The sequence below is a fragment of the Taudactylus pleione genome, unplaced genomic scaffold, assembly GCF_031769625.1.
Source record: "Taudactylus pleione unplaced genomic scaffold, aTauple2 ptg000179l, whole genome shotgun sequence".
NCBI lineage: Eukaryota > Metazoa > Chordata > Amphibia > Anura > Myobatrachidae > Taudactylus > Taudactylus pleione.
The window spans coordinates 9,900,164-9,925,478 of NW_028284581.1; the positions used below are offsets into that span (position 1 = coordinate 9,900,164).

The following is a 25,315-nucleotide window of genomic DNA, read 5'->3' on the forward strand; positions in this document are numbered from 1 at the left end:
GGCTAGAATCCTGACACTGGAATCCTAACACTTGTCAGTCAGTATCCTAAGCCTCGACCTCTCCCTACCCCTAACCCTCCCCCCTGCCGAGAGAGGGATTCTGAAAGGTATCAGATTCAAGTTGCCGGCATTCAAAGCACTGGCATTCAAAGCACTGGCATCCTGACTATTAGTATTTTGACCAGATCCCCTGGGTGAGGACAACTACAAGTCCTATACCAACTGACTCAATGGCATGTATAGTTTTTCCACTGCTTAGGTCAAAACTCATCAGGCACAGTACATGAACATGATATGGTATCTGCATTTGATAAACAGTCTGTACCTTTTAACAGGAGGCACTTTCTGGAGAAAGTATGATGAGATTCTCAAGAAACAGCATAGCAACGCTATCATGCCCTTCAGTTCCAATGGTGTTGAGGTTTTGGTTTTGCAGGATGTCACACAGCCTCTTTGGACATCCTCAGAACCTTACCAGGGTTGTCGTTTGGCCTTGTCTCCTTGTCTGTCACCTAGGTACTGTAAGTGTTTTGCTTATAACAATGAGTAATCTAACATTTTTGCCTTAGATGTGGAGCACCACATCCCTGTTAGCACTCTGGGTCTCATTCAGACCCGCTCGCGAGCGCAGGACGCTCACAAGCGGGTCAATGGTACCCAAATGCGCATGCGCATGATGGAGGGAACTCCGTCATGTGCATGACCGAGACCCGGATAGCGACAGCCAAGCTGTTGTTCCGGGTCTCGCACCAAAGGGGGCGTGCTGTCGATGGTGAGTGACAGCACGCCCCCTTTGGTGGGCATGCCGAGGGCGTGGCTGCCAGACAGAGGCGTTCCCATGGGAACGCCTACAGTCTGGGTCCGGCCCCATTGACATCACTAGTGATGTCAGTGGGAGTGATTTTGGCTCTGATAGAGCCAAAATCACTCCAGGGCTTGCGGTAGCGAGACCCTACCGCAGGGTCTCGTCGCAAGCCCGATGGTCGCGATGGTCTTGACCATCGTGACCATCATCATGGATGCTCGCATAAGCTGTGGGTGGTAACGAACAGCTATGCAAGCGTCCAAAAGGCCGCTCCAAATTTAACTAGGATGTCCCTGATTCAGAGCGAGCGCTCTGGTCAGAGCCTCCGGCTCTGAATCAGGGCATCTGTTCTGTCATGTTACCTGACAATAACAATAATCATTCCCTGCCATCAGGGTTACAAGGACTCTAGTTATGTGAGCTGCCTATCAGGAAAATTACAGAGGTGATGCTCTCCCAGGTATTTCTGTGGCTAGGGGTCAGTTGGTTACTACTAATCACCATTATGGTTTGCAACTGATGACGGCCTATTTAAATTTGCATGGTCCCAGCTCTCATTGCTGAGTCATTAATGTCTCCCGTGCTAGACTTGTGTACTCATGATCTTCTGTGATCTGCCTTGCCAAAACCTCTGGATACCTGTTCCTGTGTATACTTTTATTATAAACTCATGTACATTTGTGCCTGTAGAGGGAAACTTTTACTACAATCCTTTGTTTATTTATTTATCAATTAAGGGCTTTACTTATTTCTGCCACTTCTACCATTCTGGATGATTTGCATATATATACAGGTATATATATATATATATATATATATATATATATACACATACATATTCAGTACTCAAAATATTTACCCTGTGTATCTCAACTGATAAGTGTGTCTCCTGCATCCAGGGGCGGATTGGGAATTTAAAGTGGCCCTCGAAAAAAAACTGGGTGGGGCCTAATTACAAGGGGTGTGGCCTAATGAGAAATGCCATGCTCACAAGCCACTCCCCCCATTTTTTCATGCTGGGGGCATGTCCACAACTCCAGGAGATGATAACCATGCCCCCAATCCCTCTCTCCAGTGAATAAGCACAGAAAGCATGTGAATGAGTATTTTCTCACCTATATGAATTCTCTGCAGCGGGAACCTCTGAAGAAATTGATCCTTCTTGGACAGGCAGTTTCTTGAGTCGGTAATCACTATTCCTGATGAGATCACATGGTCCCAAAGCCGCCTGTTTGTGTAGCAGTAAAGCTAATGTCATCATCCTGCAACAGAGGTTTAACAAGATAATACACAGTAACAGATGTTTTGGGGAAGGACAAAATGGGAGTTTCCTATATTGAACAATTTAATATTAATAAAATATATTTGCTCATTTGGTTCTATTTGCATTAGAATATGATTTCATTAGAATTGTTATCTGAAGATGTGTGTCTCCAGCACAATTGCCTTGGTGTGTCTCCAGCCTATCCCCTCTCTCTTCAGCGCTATTCCTCTGTGCCTCTCCAGTGCCACCCCCAATTCTCGCTGGCACCATGCGCCTGTGTCTCCCCACAGTGCCATCCTCCTGCATCTCCCAGGAGCAATCATCCTGCGCCTCCCCAGTGACATCATCATGCGTCTCCTCAGTGGTGTCTCCCTGCCCTAACACAGGATAGCGATTCTGTCTCACACACAGATCATCTCGCCTTAGCACAGAATACCCCCCTCCCCAAAGATCATCATCTCCCCCCTAGTATAGCAGACCCCCTCTCCCCCAGACAGATCATCTCTCCCATCCCTAGTATGGCACACTCCCCCTCCCCCACAGACAGATTATCATCTCCCCCACCCTTAGTATAGCAGCCCTTCCTCCCCCAGACAGATCATCATCTCCCCCACCCATAATATAGCAGACCCCTTTCCCCACAGACAGATCACTATCTCCCCCACCCCTAGCATAGCAGAGCTCTACTCCCCAAAGACAGATCATCATCTCCCCTGCCCCAAGTATAGCAGACCCCCCTCCCCCAGACAGATCATCTCCCCCACCCCTAAATATAGCAGACCCCTGTCCCCACAGACAGATCATCATCTCCCCCACCCCTAGTATAGCAGAGCCTCATTCCCACGGACAGTTCATCATCTCCCCTTCCCCAAGTATAGCAGACCCCCCCCTCCTCCAGACAGATCATCTCCCCTGCCACTAAATATAGCAGACCCCTGTCCCCACAGACAGATCATCATCTCCCCCACCCCTTGTATAGCAGAGCCTCCCTTCCCACAGACAGATCATCATCTCCCCTGCCCCAAGTATAGCAGACCCCCCTCCCCCAGACAGATCATCATCTCCCTCAACCCAAGTATAGCAGGGCCCCCTCACCACAGACAGGTCATCATCTCCCCCACCTCTAGTATAGCAGAGCCCCACTCCCCACAGACAGATCATCATCTCCCCCACCCCTAGAGTAGCAGAGCCCCCTCCCCACAGACAGATCATTTCCCCACTAGTATAGCAGACCCCCCACAGAAATATAATCTCCCCTTAGAACAAAATGAGCCCACCCCACAGACAGATTATCTCATCTCAGTATAGCATAACCCCTCCCCCACAGAAAGACCATCTCCCCTTGGCACAAAACAGATCATCTCCCTCCTAGTATAGAAGACCCCATCTCCCCCACAGAAAGACAATCTCCCACTACTGTTGTTCAGCAGATCTCCCCTGCAGTTCTCCCCTCCCCGTCAGACAGATCATCTCCCCTCCTGGCTTCCCCTCTCTTAGACAGACAGATGATCTCTTCTTAGCAGGGCCCCCACCCCAGACATCCAAGTCTCTCTAGACTGGCAGACTCCATCTCCAAGAAGTCCCATTGCCCTACACTGCACTGCTGCAGCTAGGCATATTGTCTCCTCTCCGCTCTGCCCCCTCCCCAGGCTGTGAAATTAAATTTCACACTTCACAGCCTGGGGAGGGAAGAGTAAAGAGGAGATGATCGGGCTAACAGACTGCCTGGGCAGCCCCCTACCCCGCCGCAACTTACCTCCTTCGTGGTCATGCCACTGTCACCCGCAGAACGCGCCACTTCCCGTCTTCTTGACTCCTCTGTGGCATGTGATGCCGATGGCATGCTAGGCGGGGCTTAAATAGGATGCCGCTGGCTTCTCTTCTTGCGAGAGAGGCTAAGGCACAGCCATAGAAAACTGACAGGCAGCTGGGTGCCTGTACAAATAACAAGTCGTTACAGGAGCTGGCCGTGGCCGGTGATGCAAATAAGGGAGTGGGGTGTCACAGGTGACAAGTGGACCCACAGACCAATCAGCCCACCGGGAATTTTCCCGCTGAAGGTAATGGCCAATCCGCCCCTGCCTGCATCAGTCCCATCTGAATACCTTCTCCCAGAATAAATACTATTGTACGAATATTACTACCCAACTGCAGTTGTATCTGCATGTGAAATACTACATTACAATGTCAGTGGTTATGACACTGTAGCATTTTGCATGCAGATACACTTGCAGTTGCTCACAGAATATAGGCATCATGCCTATTATTTTAAGCAGCAGAAGTTGCTTGTGTGTCCTAATAATTATTTTGGGGTGAGTGTTTGGGTTTGGGGCCCCGGAGTTGCGCTGGCTGGGCCTTTTTCATTGCATTATCACTTAATTCACATAGATACTTTTTCATCACCTTTTTGTTTGTTTATTTTTTATGTAATTTTAACTCTTTCTTATTATATTAACACTTATTGATTATCTTTACATATCTAACTTTACACTTCACTATCACCTTTTTTGCATTTTTGTGTGATGCCCTGGAGAAGGTCCTTGACTGGACTCTTTTGGGGTGCCCAGTGCCTTAGATGTGAACCCCTGAATGTTAGGGATGCCGTTATAGAGGAGCCTTGATGCTGGCTCAGTGCTTAATCATATATTTGCAAATGTATGCAACTAATACCTCTGAATTTATATTATCATGTAAGATTCAAGTATTCTTGCTGATATTGCTGCAATGTGCTGGAGGGAATATCCCCTTTTTTCTATGGTTCAGTGTAAACCCCACCCTTTACAAGCACCTGTGCAATATCATTAAGCTGATGTGACTGACCACTATACTTTTTATTTGCCCTCTTATATTTGGCAAGTGATCTTGCCTAAGTGGAGGGCTTAGTTTATCGGGCTTCCATCCTGTGCTTTAGAGAGGCAGGTTTTGTCTTCAGAGTGCATTGCTCAGCATGGGATGGTATTTTGTGTCCCATACCTTACGGCAATTAGCTACAGATTTTTTTTATGTTGACTGTTTTTGTTTGTGGTTTGTTTTTTTGTTGTCAGGTTTTGGGTTGCTCTTGAGGCTATCGTTTTAGTCTTCTTATTCCTTTGGCCATTCTGTTCCTTTTATCATCATAGTCTCTTGTTTTTTTTCCTGATGGCCTCTTTTTGGTTCCTTCTCATTGTGTATCTTCTTCTGCTTGTGACAAGGCTTCATCAGTTTCTCACCCACTTGGGAGCTGATTGGGTCTTATAGCCCTTTACCCTTCCTTGCTCTAACACATTTTTTGTCTTTGTTAATATTCTTTGCTGATGATGATTGCCACTTTCCTATGTGAGTCAATCTAAGTGTATAGTTTTCATTAGAAACTCATTTGTTGGATATGCCTTGAAGTTGCTTGTGCACGTTTGTTAATATAGATGCCTCGGATATGGCATGCTATCTTAATTAGCTTGAACATGTCTCAGGCAGTAGCAGGATGTTATTATTAATTTACTTTGTCAGATTGTTTTTTGTATTTCATTTGTTTTTTTTATATTTAAAATGTAATCTAGTTTTACACACTCTTATTTGCTGCATGGTATAACTTGGGTCTATTGCCTCTTCACTTTTCAGGTGGGGGCCTCAAGGGATTTTGCTCTTTTTCCCTGACCAGCAATGATGGGCCTGGTGCTATGACAAGTTTTTTAGTTTTTACCTCGGGCCAAGTTACCATCTAGATAGTTAAAAGTTGTTTTAGTGTACATTTGCTAGCATTTCACTTAGTTATAGGCCTTAACTCATTTCCTGGTAGCTTTAGGTAGGGTTGCTTAGTGCTTAGAGGAGGGTGTTTGGTCATTTATTTGAGGTTTGGTTCTCTACTGGGGAATAATGTGGCTTTAAAGATTGTCTGCCAGTAATATGGCCATCGTGCTCTATAGATCTAAGTGGCACTCTGTTTAAGCTGATTTGTACTCTACTGGGGTCAGCAGCATCATCTGTCCATATAGGCCTCTCATGGATGTCATTAGAAGGGAGTATGGATACTGTAGCTACAAAATGTGATATTTTCTTGGTCTGATGAGCTGGCCGAAGGCCCCCTTCTAATTTTGCTGACAGAAGGCCCCCAATTTGGGCTGATGAACTGGCAGAAGGACCACATTGTTGTCCAAATTTTTGTTAAATATCCAGGCAGGTGAAGTTTTAGTGTAGCAATTGCCCATTCTTTCTTAACCATCATACATGATTTAATAACATGATTTAATTATATTTAAATAAATGTTGACCTTTTTGCCCCGCCAGTACTTGTCTGGTCTGATTATTTTTAGATAAGTTATTGTGATATGTAAGTTGTGGTAGCTGGTGTGTGTGTATGTAGGGGGTGACAGAGGATACCATCGGCCATGAGGAGTTTATTTGGCATTGAAACCCAACATTATTAAAAGAGACAAAAATCTGAATGATGTGGTAATAAACAAAATATACTTGAAAAAACACAATATAATATATGGGCTATCTTACAAATTGATCTGATATTTCAAATACTATACAAGCACACACCTTACTGTTTAAGTGAAATTACCTCATAGATCAGAACGCAAATGTAATCCTGATTGGTGGTAGTTTGCATCTAGAACTGAGAGTGAAATACTGTAGATGGCTTTGTACTGTGTGTTTTCATGTAAATAGGATAGGATATAAAAGGTCTACAAATGACAAATTATTGTAAGGATTATTGCTGACATAATCAAGGTTTATGTATGTAGTATTGTACCCATAAAATAAATGTATCATTAGTTTACATTGTAAATATGTGATACCCCACTGTTGCAGGGTATCACATAATATATTAAACTGACCTAATGGCAATCTTCTGGGTGAAGCTTATTGCATTCATGCAGCAGTTACTAGGGGAAAAGATTGCATTTTGGGTAAGGCTTGCACTGAGGTTGTATGACTTTAGTATAGAGGTGGAGTGAGTGTAAGCATGCAAAGGACAGTGGGTTGTGTTTGGAGAGACACCAGTAGAAATATTCTGTAATGACCTTCTCATAGCAAGATGGCCAGAGTCAGGTAGCGGTTGAAGTTACACTTCTGAAGAAAGTCTGGGGGAACAACACATTGCCAGTGTTCTGAGAGTCTCTCATATCCTGGCTATACTAGTATTTGGAGGGGAAGTCACCAAGTTGTACTTGGATAAGCCAGTGAGATTGTTCCAGTAAATCTTTTACATGTGTGCATCTTGCTCTGCAACTTGTGAATGCACTTGCAAGTCCTGTACAGTAGTTCTGTTCTTTGCTGCCCTTTGCATACATAAAACTTGGAGTGTGGTATATCATGTCCGTGTTCAGTGGACCTGAAGCAGCAGAGGACAGAGTTGCTATTGCAACTGTTAGCATGGTAGCAGCTGCGATAGCACTAATATGGTAATGCAGCAGGAGACGTTATGCCTCCTGCATGCATTACTGATCCAAGCTGCATCTTAGCATGCGGCATTGGAACATCCGCATGTCCACCAGTCCATTAAGTGGCCTATGTTTATATTGTAATGTATGTTGATGATTAAATCATGTTTTTCTGATCAACAGGTCTTCATTTACATATTTCTTGTTTTACATATTCAGGGTTGACTGCGAGCGACAGTTCCACTTGGTCAGTGTAAAATTGTAATACTGTGCAAATAATTGCATGTAAAGTGCTAATTAGTAAAAGTGCATAAATGTGCTGAATAAAATCTCGTGTTCATTTACACGAGATTTTATTCAGCACATTTATGCACTTTAACTAATTAGCACATTACATGCAATTATTTGCACAGTATTGCAATTTTACACTGACCAAGCGGAACTGTCACTCGCAGTCAATTTCCCCCTTTAATTTTTTCCCCCTTTCAAAACTACCTATTGTTGACAGGGAGCTGACGCCCACTTATTGATATTGGGCTCATCCGCAACTTATACTGAAATTGGTATCTCTTATTTCACAATTCAGCTTGATATTGGCGCCTAATCCACAAGAATTTTTTGTATTATTATTGATCATTTATTTATACAGTATACAGCGGCTAAATGCACTGCATGTGCGACAATTTCTGGAGTGATGTGCGACAATTTCTAAATGACAAAGAACTTGCGGTTACTCCATAGGGATAAATTGTGCCTGCAACAAATTATAAAGCCATGTGCAATAATTTCTTAAATGATGTGCGATAATTTTTGAGTGACTGCAAACTCCTTGTGGACGGTCTTCATAGGAATGAATGTGGCCACACTGATTGGTCAGTTTTGAGGCAGCTTCCACACTAACCAATGAGTACGGTGCTTTCCATTCCTATGGAGAGTGTCCCCAAGTGACCTCTTAGTTGCAAGAAGGGTCCTGAAAGGGACAAGTTGCGTCATCTGATGTGATTTTTTTTCTGCCTCTCTAGTTGACGCTTGTGTCATGTGTAAAAATGCACACTGTAAGTGGGCCTCAATATCAATTCCAACCAAAAGAGAAAACACCCTAGTGTATTCCGAGACTTAGGGCCTGATTCAGAGCCGGACGCTATTTGCGCTCGCTCGTCCAGAAAATAGGGGTGGCTATTCAAATGAACCGTTCGCTGTTTGCGGTCTGTTCTCGCCTCTAGGTCTGAACGAGCGTACAAAACTTGCGGTCGTTTTTTGGGAAGCTACGCCCCCTGTCCGCTCGCATCCTACGTCATGTCCGCTATATATTAGATTAATCGAGTACATCGAACAGGGTATGAGCTGCTCGCTATTCTTGTGGTTGGTTTTTGCTACCACAATTTTGCGAGCAGTTCTGGCTTAAAAAAAACCCAGTGACGTGGTCAATGATGCTGCTGTTTTAAATATGCACACCCATAAAATGCCCATTTTGACCTTTAAGCACGCCTGCGATCGGATCTCCACTCCCCGTTTACAAGCACCATCCTCTGTTACCACCCACATACGCCTCAATCTGTCACTCAAATTAACAGGCAATCGCTATTTTGCGAGCACATGAATTTCGGCCGCACTGACTGGTTCACACATGCGTATAACGATCCGTACTCATGCGCAGTTGGGCAAACATCGCTCGGAGCGAACGAGCTGCCGCTTACGAGTGGCTCTGAATCAGGCCCTTAGCTCTATTCCTAACAACAAACTTCAATACTAATACAAAGAAATACAGCACTGTAACAAAGAATAACATAACATATGGAAAAATACTGTAAGAGAAGCGTAACAGTATATACTGTAAGTGACCACAAAAATTAATTTTCCACTGTATTTTAATTGCAATACAAAAATCTTACAGTAATTAACGATACAGTACAGTGAAATTCTAATACAGAATTAAAAAGCCTGTATACACATATACACTTACATTCAGATTTTTTGTATGCAGCCTCTTATCTCCCACAGGAGGCCTGGCTCCCTTGTAACAGGTTGTTCCAGCTACAGTGAAGTGACTGGATGCTTAGCTGGTGGCCCAGGCTGCTTGATATCTCCTTCTGGGCATGGAAGTGGGCCATCTGCTTATGGCAGTTATCCACCAGGGGCCTATTCCTCCACCATTTTGTGTACTGAATGTACATAATATGCATTACAAAAGATGAAAATTTGCACTTAAAGCTAGATACACACTACATGATTTGTTGTGCAATTAAGGTACCTGCAACCACTCTGCACAACCAGGGCCGGATTAAGGCTTGTGGGAGCCCTGGGGCAACTAAGTTGTGGGGACCCCCACCAAGTCACATGGAGCCTACCCCCTTCCTCCCCCTCCACACAAAGCCTACCCCTACCCCTCCTGATTACTTAACTTCTGGCTCTGTGTTGTGAATGCAGCACCACAGTCAGTGCTGCTGCATAGAGCACAGAGCGGCTCCTGAAGCCCGACATCAGTGATCAGTGTCATGGAAAAGATATGTCACATGATGCTAATGAGGTGACTCGGGACCCGCTCTGCGCTCTATGCGGCAATGCTGACTGTGCTGTTGCATTCAGAACACAGATTAGCAGCAGCTCAGCCCCCATCTGGGAACAGGGTCCACTGGGCAGGATTTTCTGAGGTTTTCCACATTATATATATGTATATATATATATATATATATATATATATACAATAAATGACGAAGGTGCTCCCTAGTGCAATCAAGTGCAAATGCCACCAACGTGAATTAAATGCAACTTATTAATGAACCCGTACTATATGGATAAAATAATTGGACTTATCTCAAAGTTTTAAATAGGTCCACATGAAGTCATCCACAGTATGGTTTATTTTCATGGATTTTATAGAACTCCAAAAAATACATACAAGAAAAAAAAAACATACATAGTGCAAGATGGTTTTTACAATAGTAACAACACAAATATGTATAAAATTGCTTGTACAATAATTTAGAGAAAATAATAGCTTATCTGAAGAAGATTAGATCAGCCGATAGATCCAACGCGTTTCGCCTGGGTAGAGCTATATCTTATCTCATGGACTTCCTCAGGGGTAATGAATCATATATAGATTTATATGTACACGTATCTGTTAAACACGCACCCACACATATATATATATAATATATGTAGCAAACGTATATATTATATATAACATACACACTAATACACACATATACAGTATACACACATACATAAACACATACATTCACACTAACACATATATACACATTAACACATACTGTATATACACACTGACCTGACACATACAGTATACACATACTGTATATACAATAACACATAAAAATATATACACATAAAAACATACATACACATATACACAAAAACACATATATACACAACATATGTACACATAAACACATACATACACATAAACACACACATATATACACATAAACACATACATACACAAACACAACCATCCACATATATACACATATATAGTTATACACATATATACACTTACAGTAAACACATACATACACATATATACACATAAACAAATATATACACATAAACACATACATACACATTGAGATAGAGGCACTGGAGAAGTTGGGGATGGCATGCATGTGTGTCCCAGATTCCTGTCATATGTATTTTAAACCCCCAGGAAAAGTCTCTTTTACCAAGCAGATTTGAGTGTCAGCTTTTGGTAAAAGCCGGATAATGGGACCTGGGGGTGTGGGTGTGAGAGAGAAGGGAGGGCTCCATCCACAGGGCCGCTTCTGGTGTTGGGCTTTTCAGCCTGAGACCAGGCTAATTAATGATTACACCTGGAAGTGGTTCACAAGAGCTGTGTAGAGTTTTGATGCAGTGTCTCACACACCCTGGGGAGAACAGACATTGAGGTTTTGTTCTGAGACACTGTGACATTGGTATATACTATGTTTGTGGTAAGGCAGTAGGCCCTGCCACATGTAGAGAGTGAGTTACCTGTCTAGTTAGAGCCCAGATGGGATAGGGTTTATTTTCATGTTTTGTTTGTTTGATTATTGGTGTCACACAATAAAAACTGGTGCCATCCAGCTTGCACGAAAACCCGTGACTACTGCTGTTTCCTGGCTGCTGTGTGTAAGGATGTGTCCGTCTACCCCAGGAGAGGGACCCCTACACCGATCATATTACAACGTATATACACATACATACACATAAACACATACATACATACACATAAACACATACATACACATATACACAAACAATAAAAAAGTACACATACACTTACATTTTATGCAGCTGCTGTTCCCTTCATTAGGCTCTGCCGCGATTCACGGGTCATATGGGGCAGGGCTTGCTGTATTGGCTCCGCCCCCACTTCAGCCACGATAGCAGGGGAAATTACTCCGTCAGAGTGCTCTAGTGGTGTGGGCCCCTCTGTGAGTGGGGGCCCCGGGATGACCGCCACTGTTGCCCCCCTTAACACAGCCCTGTGTATGACCATCTTGTAGCGTGTGATTCATCGTTTGATGAATTGTGTGGTCGCATTGTTCCATCTGATGTTCTGTACATCATTTGGATCAATGCGATGTACAACTTAGTTAGGTTACATTAGCCATGTAACCATATATTGCGCCATTCTGCGACAGAATGTGTAGCATGCATCATATTGCCGCGTCTCTGGGTCGGCAAATCGTTTCTTTGTGTACCCAGCTTTAGTTCCTATTAATTGGAAGCAAAATTGTTTCTAAAATGTCATAATTAATATAAACATGATTACACTATATTAAATCTTAACGATTTTATCACAATATTTAAATGCAGTTACCAAATAAATAATGATGTCTTAGATTGCTGCTAGTTGATTTGAGGTTTTTTTTTTTACTCTGTTTAATAGAACTTGCTTTAAGTATAGTAAATATGTTGGTGTCTAATGCAATAAGTGCCTATGGACATACCATTCTAAGTTATTATCTACTGGATATGATCTAACCATGTACATGTAAAAGTCAAAAAGACACCAAAGATTAGCATTTTAGCAAAAAGAAATGTGAAATGCTTTGAGGTACTGATAGCAGTTAAAAGCAAGCATGAAAGCAATGAAAAAGATAGCATTTCTGGAAGGTTAGGAATTATTCCACAAACTTCACCCTGTTTTTATGAACGCGATTACGGCTTTGAAACTAAATCTGGAGAACATAGGCTTTAATTCCCAGTAGGTTTCATTAGGGTGTTTTGATTCTCTTGGTTTGGTGGAAGGAGGAATTAGGTTTATGGTATCTGCACATCTGTGAACATCAGGTGCTAAGGGCATTCAGGTTCACATTGCAATTCTTGTGATTCTACAGGTTCAAAGGGCAAAAACATCATGAGAAATGCCTTTACTGATGCTCACAATGCATGCAATTACTATTGATCTTGTGTATCTAAAAGAGTTGGGCTCTGCATAAGTGTTGCTTGCTGGGCTACTAATCCCATTACTGCTCCTGGATGTGGGAAAACATACAGCAGAATTCAGCTCCACTGATTTTGCATTTGAAAGTACTAGGTGTATGTCAGCCTCAGGCATCTTGAATGCAGAATTGTTTTCTGTAAACTTTATGAACATATATTACAGTGTCAGTTGGGTAAAAGTTTCACATTAATTTAAAACAAAAAAGTTTAACACTTCATTGGTGCATACAAAAAAATTATAGTACAGTAATTTCCAACTATGAAAACTTAAAGACAACAAAAATTGGTATACAGTAACAGATATAACCATGTGCACATGGGACTAAAACCTTTATTTCAAACCAGACTTTGAGCACATTTAAACTGACCAAAAAAAAGATTATGAAAGCAGCAGCTTAGAAACATGTTTTTGTGCTACTAAGTAGTAATTGACGACTTGAGCAGAAAATATTCCACTGAATATAGTTATACCTTAATGAAAAAGGTTATCTGTTTATAACTAAAGTAAGGTACACACTAAGGACCTCATTCAGAGTCGGTCGAAGAGGCCGCACGGTCGTACGGGAAAAGGGTCCGGATATGCAAATGATTCCCTCGCAAGTTGCGTCCCTAAGTTCGGATCGGTAGCTGGCCAGCCAAGGGGAGGAAGCGGCCGGAATTCAAAAAATACGCCCCCTTCTCGTACGCATTGCATGTCATTTCCGGGCATATAAGGATTAATCGAGACCATCGGGAACCATCGGAACTGGTCTGTGAGAATAAGGTTGACCATACCCTCTCTTAAGCTCTACGATCATGTCAGTGTAAAAACCTCCCATGTCACACGTGCAATGATGCTACTTTGTTAATTATGCACTCCCATAAAACCGTATGCACTCCCATAAAACGCTGTTCGCATAATTAGGCACGCCTGCGTTCGGATCTCCACTCCCCCGTTTTCAAGCACCTTCCCCTGTTACCACCCACAAACGCCTCAATCTGTCACTCAAACAACCGACCTGCTGTGTTCAAGGAGAGAGAAATTTCTGATCGTAGCGGCTAGTTTGCGCACGCGCATTGTGAACTTTACGCATGCGCAGTATAGCGAACATCGGTGGCGTACGACCGTGCGGCCGCAACGACCAACTCTGAATGAGGTCCTATATTTATTTGGGCCGATTTGCCAATAATAAAGTGATTGGCCTGATTTATTGCATAGTGTTTGTGAACGATCATTTTGGCCTTTGACCAATAAAACTGTTAAAAATGTCCACAAAAAAACATTCCTTCAATTATCCAATCGGTTAGTCAAGACAGAAAATCTCAGCCCAAAGCTTGCTACACACTGTCAGATTTTTTTGATAGTGACAAGAAACGGGGCAATTTTTTAGCATATTGCCTGCCCCAATATCTGTGCTACACATTATGCAAATTTGTCCATAGAAACTATGGATTTTGCACCACACCACAGTGATTTTGCATATGTCCACCCACAAGGAGGATGACATAGTGACAGGAAAACATAGGAAATATAGGCAGACTATTGAAAATGCTCTATATCAGGCATTTGAGGTAAAGATTGAATGCAGTAGCGAAACTCCCGGAGACAATGGAGTCAGTTGCCACTGGGTGACAGCCCGGAAGGGGTCAACTCCTCCATTGTCACCCGTTCTGTGTCCTGCTGTGCCTGTGCTGGAACAGAGGAGCTAATGAGTTGAGCCCCAATCAGTATCAGACCTCCTGTCTGGCCAGCAGCTGTCACTGGGGAGCGGATGGGAGTCGGGAGATGCTGAGCAGTGGCTACTTTGGCTGAAAAACATAGTAAGTGCAAGCCCTATGAGCTGGGGAGAGTGTGTGTGGGGTCTGTGTGAGATGGTTGAAGTGTGAGGGTGGAGTGCTGTGCGTGTGTGAGTGGGGGAGCTGAGTGAGGGGGTGGAAAGCTGTATGAAAAGATCTGAGGCAGCTGTGTGTGAGTGTGTAGGGGGGGAATCTGAGTGAAAGAGGAGAGCTGTGTGAGGAATCTATAAACTTAATGTATTTATATATAGATTGATCTGGGGCTCCAAAGTGGCATGTTTATTAATTACAGGTTGAGTCTCCCATATCCAAAATGCTTGAGACCAGGGGTATTTTGGATAATGGAATATTCCGTATTAATGAAATATATTGGGAATAGGACCCAAATATACACACAGAATGCATTTCTGCGTTATATACACCTTATACACACAGCCTGCAGGTTATTTTATACAATATTTTCAATAATTTTGTGGCTCAAAGTTTGTGTACATACATGAAATTAATTTATGTTTCAAAAACAACTTATACACACAGTCTGACGGTAATTTTATACAATATTTTTAATAATTTGGGCCTTAGACAAAGTTTGTGTACATTGAACCATAAAAAAATCAAAGGTTTCTTTATCTGAGTCATGCCCCCAAAAAATCTGTATTTTGGAATATTTGGATATGGGAGACTAACCTGTACTAGGTCCTAGTCCTGATAATAATAATTTTGTATTGCCGCTATTCGCATGTATGCGTATATATATTGATAGATATATATGCACTTTATTTATTTTCCCTTTTCTCGGGGGGGAGGGGTACGACTCTAACTTGCTTCCGGGCGACTGCGATGAACTTACGCCACTGCTTTACCGACAGACCAGAAATCAAAGGAATGCGTTTGTGGATGTTTTCTTGGTGAAACGCTGAAACGATCGTTCATACACACTATAAAATAAATCAGGCTGATCACCCCATTATTCACAAATCCGCACAATAATTGTATAGTGTGTAGGAAGCTTATTTCTCCTGATATCGACCAGTGTGTGCATTCTTAATAATCTGCCCATATTTTCTACATGACTACATCCTCCTTGTGGGTGCAAACATATGCAAAGTCAGTGCGATGTGGTCTATAATCTGTAACTTCTATTAAATAATTGCATAACGTGTAGCACTGATATTTTGGCTTTCAGTTTGCTAAAATATCTTGCTGTTTGTCAGCCCGATCAATGAATCAGACAATGTGTACATAGCTTAAACCACGTCTGTTTGTCATACATTCAGTTTGATTAGCTGCATTGTAATGCAACTTTAACACAGCTAATATTAAAATTAAGAGCAGACAAAGGGGCTAAGGAAGAGTTGGTCCCAAAATTGGCTTAAAATATGTTAACAACAAAATATGCATGAAAAAAGGGCATACAGTATTTCCAGCCTTATGTTGTACCATACACATCTTGATATCTCTCTGCATTGGTAGCATAAATGTCCACTTTACGCGAGACATAATCATATATACTTACACCCATGTTCTTAAATATTTGTTTTGTTACTGCACTCGCAATTAGGATTCAATAATGCATAAAAGCCTCTATAATACAGCATTGCTAAAACATGCACACAAAAAGCATAATATGAGCCTGAGCAATGAAATCTCACCTATAGGTCTCAATGGTCCATTCGGTTGTTAATGATATCTAAAATGATAGTGGGAATCACCAGTGCGCATATATAGCTGTCAGATAGAGAAGAATCCTAAATAAGTGTCACCAGACACTTCAGATAAAACAAAACAACTGCAAATTAAACCTCTTTAAATGGCGCTAAAATTATGAATGTCATTCTATATTTCACAATTTTAGCGCCGTTGAATAAGGTTTTCATTCATTTGAGGTTGCTAAAGATGGCAGCCATGATGATCATCATCATTGCCATTGCATCTGCCCCTGGCCACCAACAAATAATAAGGACTTCTCAGATGTACAGTATATATCCATCTGGTTGCCAATCTGCATGTTTTCACATATATGTAAACACACACTTAGTATGCTTGGCATATGCTAGAATGTCCTTTCTCTCCTCCATACTCCATAAGGTTCAGGATCATGCAGACCTGCACATACACATGTAACACCTCATTGACATAGGGGGTTATGAAATACTATATTTTAGAGAGTAATTTAGTGATAATATGTATAGTATAGATGGGTATGCTTATAATCTGTATGCATATAATATATATAGTATATACTGACTGTTTATTATACTTATGGGCTTAAGCTATGCCATATACTGTATATTTATGTATAGAAGGTGGCTATGTACACACAATTGCCTGAGAAGTTTCCTGAATGGACTAAATACCTGCAATAGTATGACTCCAAGTGGTGAACAGGAGAGCAATAAGTGCGTAAAGGAGAGCTGGTAAATGGAGCTGACCACTGTAATGGTCTGAGTGTGAGGGTGGACTGAAAAAGAGCAGCTGTGTACCTACTATCATGAAGGTCTGCTGCTCCCTGCGAATGGTGCTGGTCCCCGAAGGCTGGACCTGATCGCCAAGCCCACAAGTGTGATGTTTTGGTCTGTGGGAGGGAGCCAAAAGACTTGCCAACTCTTATCCAGACAAGAAGGACTCTCAACCAAACCCATAAGCTGGTGCCAAGGCCAGGGGGGAGGAGCATCAACTAATTCCTTTGCTGAGTCTGACAACTCAGGCGAGTGGCAGCTGGAGAAGCGCAGACCCACAGAAGGTGATACAACAGAGGAGACCAGTTCCTATTTTGACGGTGTCAGCAAACCTGCAAAGTAGTTTCAAACAGTTGTGGGATTGCTGAAAGTGAGACCAGGGTGGAAGTGGGGAGTGATTCAGGAGCTCTCCTTGCCTATCAAGGTGAATAATTATCCTGCTGCAGAGTAACTAAATAAAATATCAGACTTTGATATCTGCATCTCAGTCTACAGCTTATATCTTCATCAGCCACCAGAAAACTTTTGCACTCACTTGATAATTGTTCCCCTCCTATGGATAAATCCAAGTCCACACAGCCCGGACTGACAACAAAATGTGCACCACTGATATTCACAGTTATAGTGCTATTTACTGTAGTTTGTTAAGAACACAAGGTGCAGGGTTATAAGCTGCTTTAGGTTATAATTTGATCTGTATATACTTATATAATTGTAATTTTTGGGTATTTTGCATGAAGTGAGGGATTTAGGTGTAAATGTAATTGCGTGTTATTGTTGTAATGTGTTGGTGGGACCCATATATATCCTTCCAAGTTATGAGAATTTAGAAACTACAAGTGGGGAGAAGGATCTTCTATTGTAGAAGTTAGAACTGCCCAAGGGTATACTAGGAAGTTTAAATAGGAAATTGGATAGTAAATCAACATATTTTGATACTTCCATGTCTATTGACTTGTTACCCACCCATTAATTGAGAGATGTGGAATTACACTGTGAGATTGTAGGATAAATTGTGAACACTTGCATTATTCATTATGATGTTATCCTTCACGTTGTTTACAGGAGGCAAAAAGAAATAAACTCTTTGTATTATTTACTGTCTTTTTTATTTGTGTTGGAATAATTTACAGTTTGCAGTTTACCCACATTTTCTTTATATAGGATGAGATCCACGTTTGACTAAATATATCATATCCATTCGTCTGATCCCGAATTTAGGGGTAGGTGTCCAGATAAAGTTATCCAGTGGGATCTAGGAGTTTACCCGAGCTGACCCCTTATTGATATTTTTAGTAGTGTAGAGAATGGATGGAGGCACTGATAGGATAAGGACAGTTTATTCTGTCCTTGAGTTTGAACTGTACCCCTGCTCTTTCTGTAAGACCCAAGGTGAACAAAGGTTACAAGTTGAGACACCACTACAGGAAGATTGTAGTAACTGTTTGTGACCTCAAATACAATAACTTAATTCAGGTAAAAGGGTAACCTGATTACACACAAAAAATTAACACAAGATATGCTATCTGGTGTAATGCTCACCATGTTTAAAGGCAGCTGCTGTCACCAAAAACCCTCAGAAATCATTTAGGGAGTGATATATTAAACCTTATAGAGAGATAGAGGGAGACGTTACCCATAGCAATCAAACTAGCGTCTAACTGCCATTTTATAGACTGTGTTAGATAAATGATAGCTAGAAGCTGATTGGTTGCTTTAGGTAATGTCTCCTCTTTATGGCTCTAAGGTTTGATACATCTAGGAGGAACAGGGGTGGCAACAGCGATAACAGTTGACAGCAATGACTTTTAAATTTACTGGCACAGGAGCTGAACTGAGATGCTATTCAGTAGATCTTTTAAACAACCTTGCCATACATGTATGCATGTTGTTCATGTCAAAGATTAAACAAGTTTTTACTATGTTTCCTATACTTGATGATTCCTGGTGTTTCTTTACTAAAAATGGAAAAAAAAATTGTTACCGAATAAACCTCTTTAGGTACCATATTGTGAAGGTAGAGAAGCATTTATGTTGTTTGCCAGCAACTGGCTTGTTCGAAATATGCAAGCCTGCATAGTGTTCCCTTTTATGCATCATAAGGAATAGCAACAGGAGGTGTATCTACAATGTGACATGTACTAGAGTAAAAGTAGCATACTGTATACAAAACCATTGTGCTTCAGATGAGTTTGTATAAAGAATTATAGGGAAAAAAAAAGACTACCTGGAAAATAAAAATGGATAGACAGATAATTTTAGCTTCGCAATTCTCTTTTTCACAAAAGCTTTTCACAGTTCTCTTGGAATGGCATAGTGTGTCTTTCTGATGGAAAAGATTAGGTCTGTGATGGAAAAAAATTACTGAAGCTTCAAAAGAAATTCACTGTTAGTTATACATAGTAGGAAATGCTTTTTCTAAAATCCTAGTAAGCCATACAGCATACTTACATTTTGTCAGACTTTGTCTTTAAATTGAACATAGTAAAGAACAATGCCGTAAGTACCGATTAGTGCACACAAAAGAGAAGGGATGCTCCATCTATCAACTAAAACTTCGTCATCTGCTTGTAGAATATTTTATGCCTACAATGTGATGTTTTAGACAACTGCTGTAAAAGTCTTGTGTTGTATTTAAGTATCACAAAGGTAGTCAATAGCATATTGTGAGTAAATATGCTGATACTGCATTAGTTTAGTCATCTGGCAGCATAGAGATTACCATATACCATAACACTAAACTGTACTTCAGCCGTGAGTATTTTTTTCAGGAATCCAATTAAAATATGGAAAACAGACATAAGTGTTATTTTCAAACAATATGTATAATTTACATCAATTAACGTTTTTGTTAGAGGAAAATCCAAACTGTGCTTCTAAAGATTTTTATATCTCTCAATCTTAATATAATCCAACAACCATAATTATGGATAACTGAAAACTCTCAATTTCATATTATCAGGCAACTATGATTATGATAATTAGTAACTTATAATATGGCGCACACACATTATATTTACAGATGGTGCACTAGAAGTCCTAAAAGAGTTAAACTTATCTTGTGCTACCTTAATAACATGCAGTAATATATTACAATCTTGTATAGTGTAGATTGAGAAATCAGTTTCATATGCCATAGCTTGAGAAATCAATTTTGGTCCGTTATCACTTTAGCCACAGTGAAGAAAGATTAATGAGGTTGTTCATTTTACAAAATATTTTCCACAAAACACTGTCACCCCTTGATTATAAGTATGATGGGTGTCACTTCACTGAATGTCCTTCCTCTATCAACACACAGTCCAACATGTATGCCACAGCTTTGTATTCTAGGTATCCCTGTCAGTATACTGTAGTTTAAAAAAGTATAAGAGAAGGCCACATAGGCTTGAGAGTCAGAAAACCAAGATGCTGGATCCCTGAACCAACAACAATTCTAGTTATAGCTGAAAGAGTTAAGCTTTTGCCTGGGAGCTATGTGTTTTTACAGGAGCCAATGGGATACTAAGGGGTATATTTACTAATGTGCGGATTTATACAAGTGGCGGTGTTGCCTATAGCAACCAATCAGATTACAGCGATTATCTTCTAGAAGGTGCTAGATAAATAATTTGTAGAATTTGATTGGTTGCTATGGGCACCTCCACTTCTATAAAAATGCACTTTATTAATGTACCACTAAGGGTTGGTGAGTGGGAAAAGTTAATTATAGGCTGAGCTGGAGGTCTGAGGCCACTTTGCCCCTTGTATTTTCCTACTCATGTGCTAGATGTTTTGTTGGTAAGCATTGCGCACAGGGCCAGTAGGTACATGTGATGGGAAGTGGAGGTGTATTTGAAGTAAATGATATAGAGTACACCCACATAGGAGGCTTAGATATTACCAACAGGTTTATCCAGGTTTGGATAAGAAGAGTCAGGGGCCCTATTTCTGGAACATACTGCTCAAGGGCTGATTGAAGAATATTGAATAGCATGATCCTGGTATAAACTATTTGATTGTGCTTAGGCCGTCTTCAATTAGTTAAAAAAAATCATTGCACGCAATTCAATGAATTATATTTTTGCCAAACTCATGACTCATTGTCTTTAATTATAATATATTTATAAGTTGTTTTATTTGGGGATATCAGATGCTAGGGAACTTAGCAAGTGGGACATTGTTTCAATATGGTAGTATAAGACAATTGGGCCAAATGTAATAGTCTGCTACTTACAGCAAGTTCCAAGATTTCAGATAATCTGCTATGAAATTTTATATTTTTTTACAGTCTAAACCAATATGGCACTTACTGCAACATTTATCCCTATATGGATGCTGTGATCAATCTTGGTAGATCCCCGAGATGGCTGAACTGAGGCAAACATGGGTATGCCTTTAAAAAAAGTGATAAATGGGAAAAAAATCTATGATTTGTGTAATGTAAACACAAACATAATGTGCAATTGAGTACTGAGGACCAGATGTCTTGTTTTGGGTGTGCTGCAGTGCTAACCTAGCCTTACACGTAGAAATCTGGGCATCAACTACAACCAGCTGAAATAACCATCACCAGAGCCTAGTTATTTCACCCAGAAGTGCCATACAGTGAAGACACTGGCGCTCCATCCAGCAGCATCAACTGCATCCAGCATTGTGAGGCAGCAGGAGGGAGAAGGAGCAGAATGATGGAAGAGGCACCAGATTAGTCTCTTAAGGGGAGGGGGTGCCCAGCGTAAGGTCCCACACAAACACAAACCAGTGTCATCCTCTCCCTAGGCCATGGTTGTACTACTGGCCCAGCTCCTATCTCCTGTCTTGAAAACACCCCAGGCATCCAAGGCTGACCAGCTAATATATGACCAGCTAATATATATACCAAATAGACTTTCATTATAGGGGAAAAGCGCGACGCCGCAGTTCACCTTTAACAACATTAAATTCTTTACAATCAGAGTGCTGCATGAGTACTCCGACTGACAAGTTTGGCCACAACCTCAACTGTGACTTAGAGGGACAAGTTTCTCTTTTGGAGCACTACACAATATTTTGACTTTAGGTTTGGCCACAAATACAGATATGAATAGTTGTTCATTTAGGAGTTGTGCCTATGTGATTTTAATAATTCAAGTAAAAGTCTATTCGATTCACCAATTTGTGCCTATTTTGACATGAGTGCAGTATTTATTTCTGCTTTATTATATGCATTGTAACAACGGTTTTAATGAGCCAATAGAATAATTGCATTTTTTTCCAAAGAGCTGTTCAGTATTCAATGCAAAGTTCACTCTAGTAACCAACACAAGAGACCAAAGGTGTTTTACTTGAGAGCTTACAAGTACTCCTGGGTTTGAAGTTATCTATTCTAGGTTTGCATTTATAGTTTGCAATGAAAAACCCCCCACAAATTTTTTAAATATTACTTGAACTTGTACAAGTGGAAAACATCCTGAACACAGCGAAAATGGCTTGAATGTGTTTAAATTAGTACTATTATTATTATTATTATTATTATTATTATTATTATTATTATTATATCTATAGCACCAAAAGGATTCTGCAGTGCCTTACAAAGTATATGATGATCACACAAGAAAACAGTTCCAAACAATGCAGGAGAAGGACCATTAGTTAGGTGCAGTTGTGGGGAGTTTGGAGTAAGTGATATTGTTAGTAAGGGAAGGAGAAGCACATGAGGAAAAAGGGCCCTGCTCAAGAAGGCTTATATTCTAAAGGGGAGGGGCTGACAGACAGGGGTGACACAGATGGGGTAGTCAGTGAGGAAGGATTATGGAGCACTGGGTTGCTCCATAATCCATTGCCACGCGCGCCCACATGGTGTGGTGTGGCGTGTCATCACCAGGCGACACAGCGGGAAAATGAGAGCCCACCGCATCATCAATCCCAGAAGGCCGCATATCGAGGTATTTAAACCGCTGCCTGCGGCCCAGTGCGAGAGAAGCATGCGAGAATTCTGAAACAGATGGATCGTCGCTGGAAGGAATCCAGGACGCTGGTCAGCGGAACAGGAAAGCCCTCAGTGAGGCCCCCTTTGCTTAAGTTGGGAAAAACTTGTTGCTGCATGATGTAGCTTTCATCGCCGACTCGCTTCTCGCGACCAGTACTCATTTTCCAAGTGGGACGGGCTCCCCCACGGCCCCCCCAGGCTGGGGGTGCTTGGTGGTCCCGATATTGCAATCGGCCACCTTCCCTGCCATCCTCAGCCATCGCCTTTGCTCTTCGATCCACCCACTATGGGTCCACTCATCTTCCCCCTGGTCTACCGAACAGTAGGAAGTAGGGGGAAGCTCCCATGGTCCGGAGTACTCGGTTGTTGTATATCCACACCAGTTCTTATACGAATTCTGGCCATTGGCATTTCTTTTCAGCCTCCAGGGTTCCTAACATCTGTAACAGGGTCTGATTGAACAGTTCACAGGCGCCATTTCCATGGGGATGGTAGGGTGTGGTCCTGGATTTTTGCATGCCGTAGGTCTGGCAGAGTAATTCCATCATGCGGCCCAGGAAACATGCTCCTTGATCTGTGTGCATGCGCTCAGGGCTGCCATACCTTTGGATGAAGTGCTCCACGATGGCCTTGGCAGCTGCTTCCGCTGTCTGGTCACGGGTGGGCACCACTTGGTGAAGTGGTCTGTCATTACCATGGCGTACTGATACCCGCTTGTTGACTCCCCTATCAGCATGTAGTCCACCATCAACAGCTCCAAGGCTCGCCTTGTCTTGATGGTCTGCACCGGCGCACTCTGTTCAGTGGTCTTGGTGACTCCGCACATCGGGCATGCCCGACACACGGCCTCTACCAACCCTTGTAGCCCTGGGAAGAAATACTGATGGCGTATCCACTAAAGGGTCTTGGGCACCGCAAGGTGGGTCATGGGCCTCCACTACCAAGCCTCAAGCCAGGCCTTCTGGGAGTACAACCTGCTTGACTTCGCAAAGTTCTTGTTCCAGATAGGTGCGTCAGCACAACACCCTGTCGTGGACTGTCAACCAAACCCATTGGTTAAGCACCCTCTAGCCCACCCTGCTGAGTTGGCCTCTCTCGCAGGTGAAGGGCCAATGTCCTTGGTCCTTCCAGCCATGGAGGGCTCCCAGGTCCAGGTCTTGATTCTGCTGCACGGCCCACTCGGGGCAGTTCTCCGCAGCTGGAGGTCGCAACTTGTGGCTTCCTGGGGTCTGGTGGGTGGCCTAACCTTGGCAATATTGGGGATTTGCAGGCCTTCATGGTCTTCATCGGATGGGCTCTTGGGCGCCTCCATGGGAAAAAGGGACAGGGCATCGGCATTGGTGTTGTACTTCCCTGGACGATACTTGATCTTGGGGAAAAATTTGCCAGACGGGCAACCCAACGCTGCTCCAGGGCCCCAAACTTGGCCGTGTCCAGGTGCACCAGGGGGTTGTTATCTGTGATGACCTCAAACTCCGCTGCAGTCAAGTACTCAGCAAACTTCTCCATCACGGCCCACACCACAGCCAGCAGCACGAGTTTAAAGGAGCTGTAGTTTTCAGGGATTCTCTCAGAGTCCCGCAGACTCCGGCTCCCGTAGGCAATCACCTGTTCCTGCCCCCCCTGGATTTGGGAGAGAACTGCCCCCAGTACTTTGTGACTGACATCAGTGTAGACCAGAAAGGTTTTGTCAAAGTCGGCATAGGTAGAGTACCGAGCTTGGGTGACAGTGTCTTTCAGCTGGTTGAATGAGTCGTCTTGGGCACAGGCCCACGCCACCATCCTCTTCCTTGCATCCATCACCACACCTCTTAGCAGCTCATGCCGGGGTCTGGCTATTTTTGCAAAGCCCCGAATGAACCGTCGATAATAGTCAACTAGCCCAAGAAAGGCTCGTACCTCCATCATGGTGGTAGGTGTCTTCCATCACTGAATTGCGGTAAGCTTGTCGGGTGTAGGATCCACCCCATCTTGGGATACTACGTGTCCCAAGTACTCAAGGCTGGATTGGAGGAGGTGGCATTTCCTTGGCTTCAGCTTGAGCCCATATTGCTCCAGCCTCTGTAGTACCTGGTCCAGCCTATGGAAATGCTCGTCCAGCATCGGCGTGAAATACGATGATATCGTCCAGATAAATCAAGATCGAGTTGAAGATTAGGTCCCCCAGACACCGTTCCTTGAGCCTTTAGAAGGTAGCTGGTGCATTTGAGAGTCCAAAGGGCCTTCGTATATGCCCATGGGGGTGATAAA

The 25,315-nt window shown here is 42.4% G+C and overlaps 1 pseudogene; it reads right to left on the bottom strand.

Moving 5' to 3' along the window:
* The window catches only part of LOC148519896 (uncharacterized), a 94,924-nt pseudogene extending 71,033 nt beyond the window's left edge, over positions 1-23,891 (bottom strand).
* Positions 23,892-25,315: the final 1,424 nt, after the last annotated feature.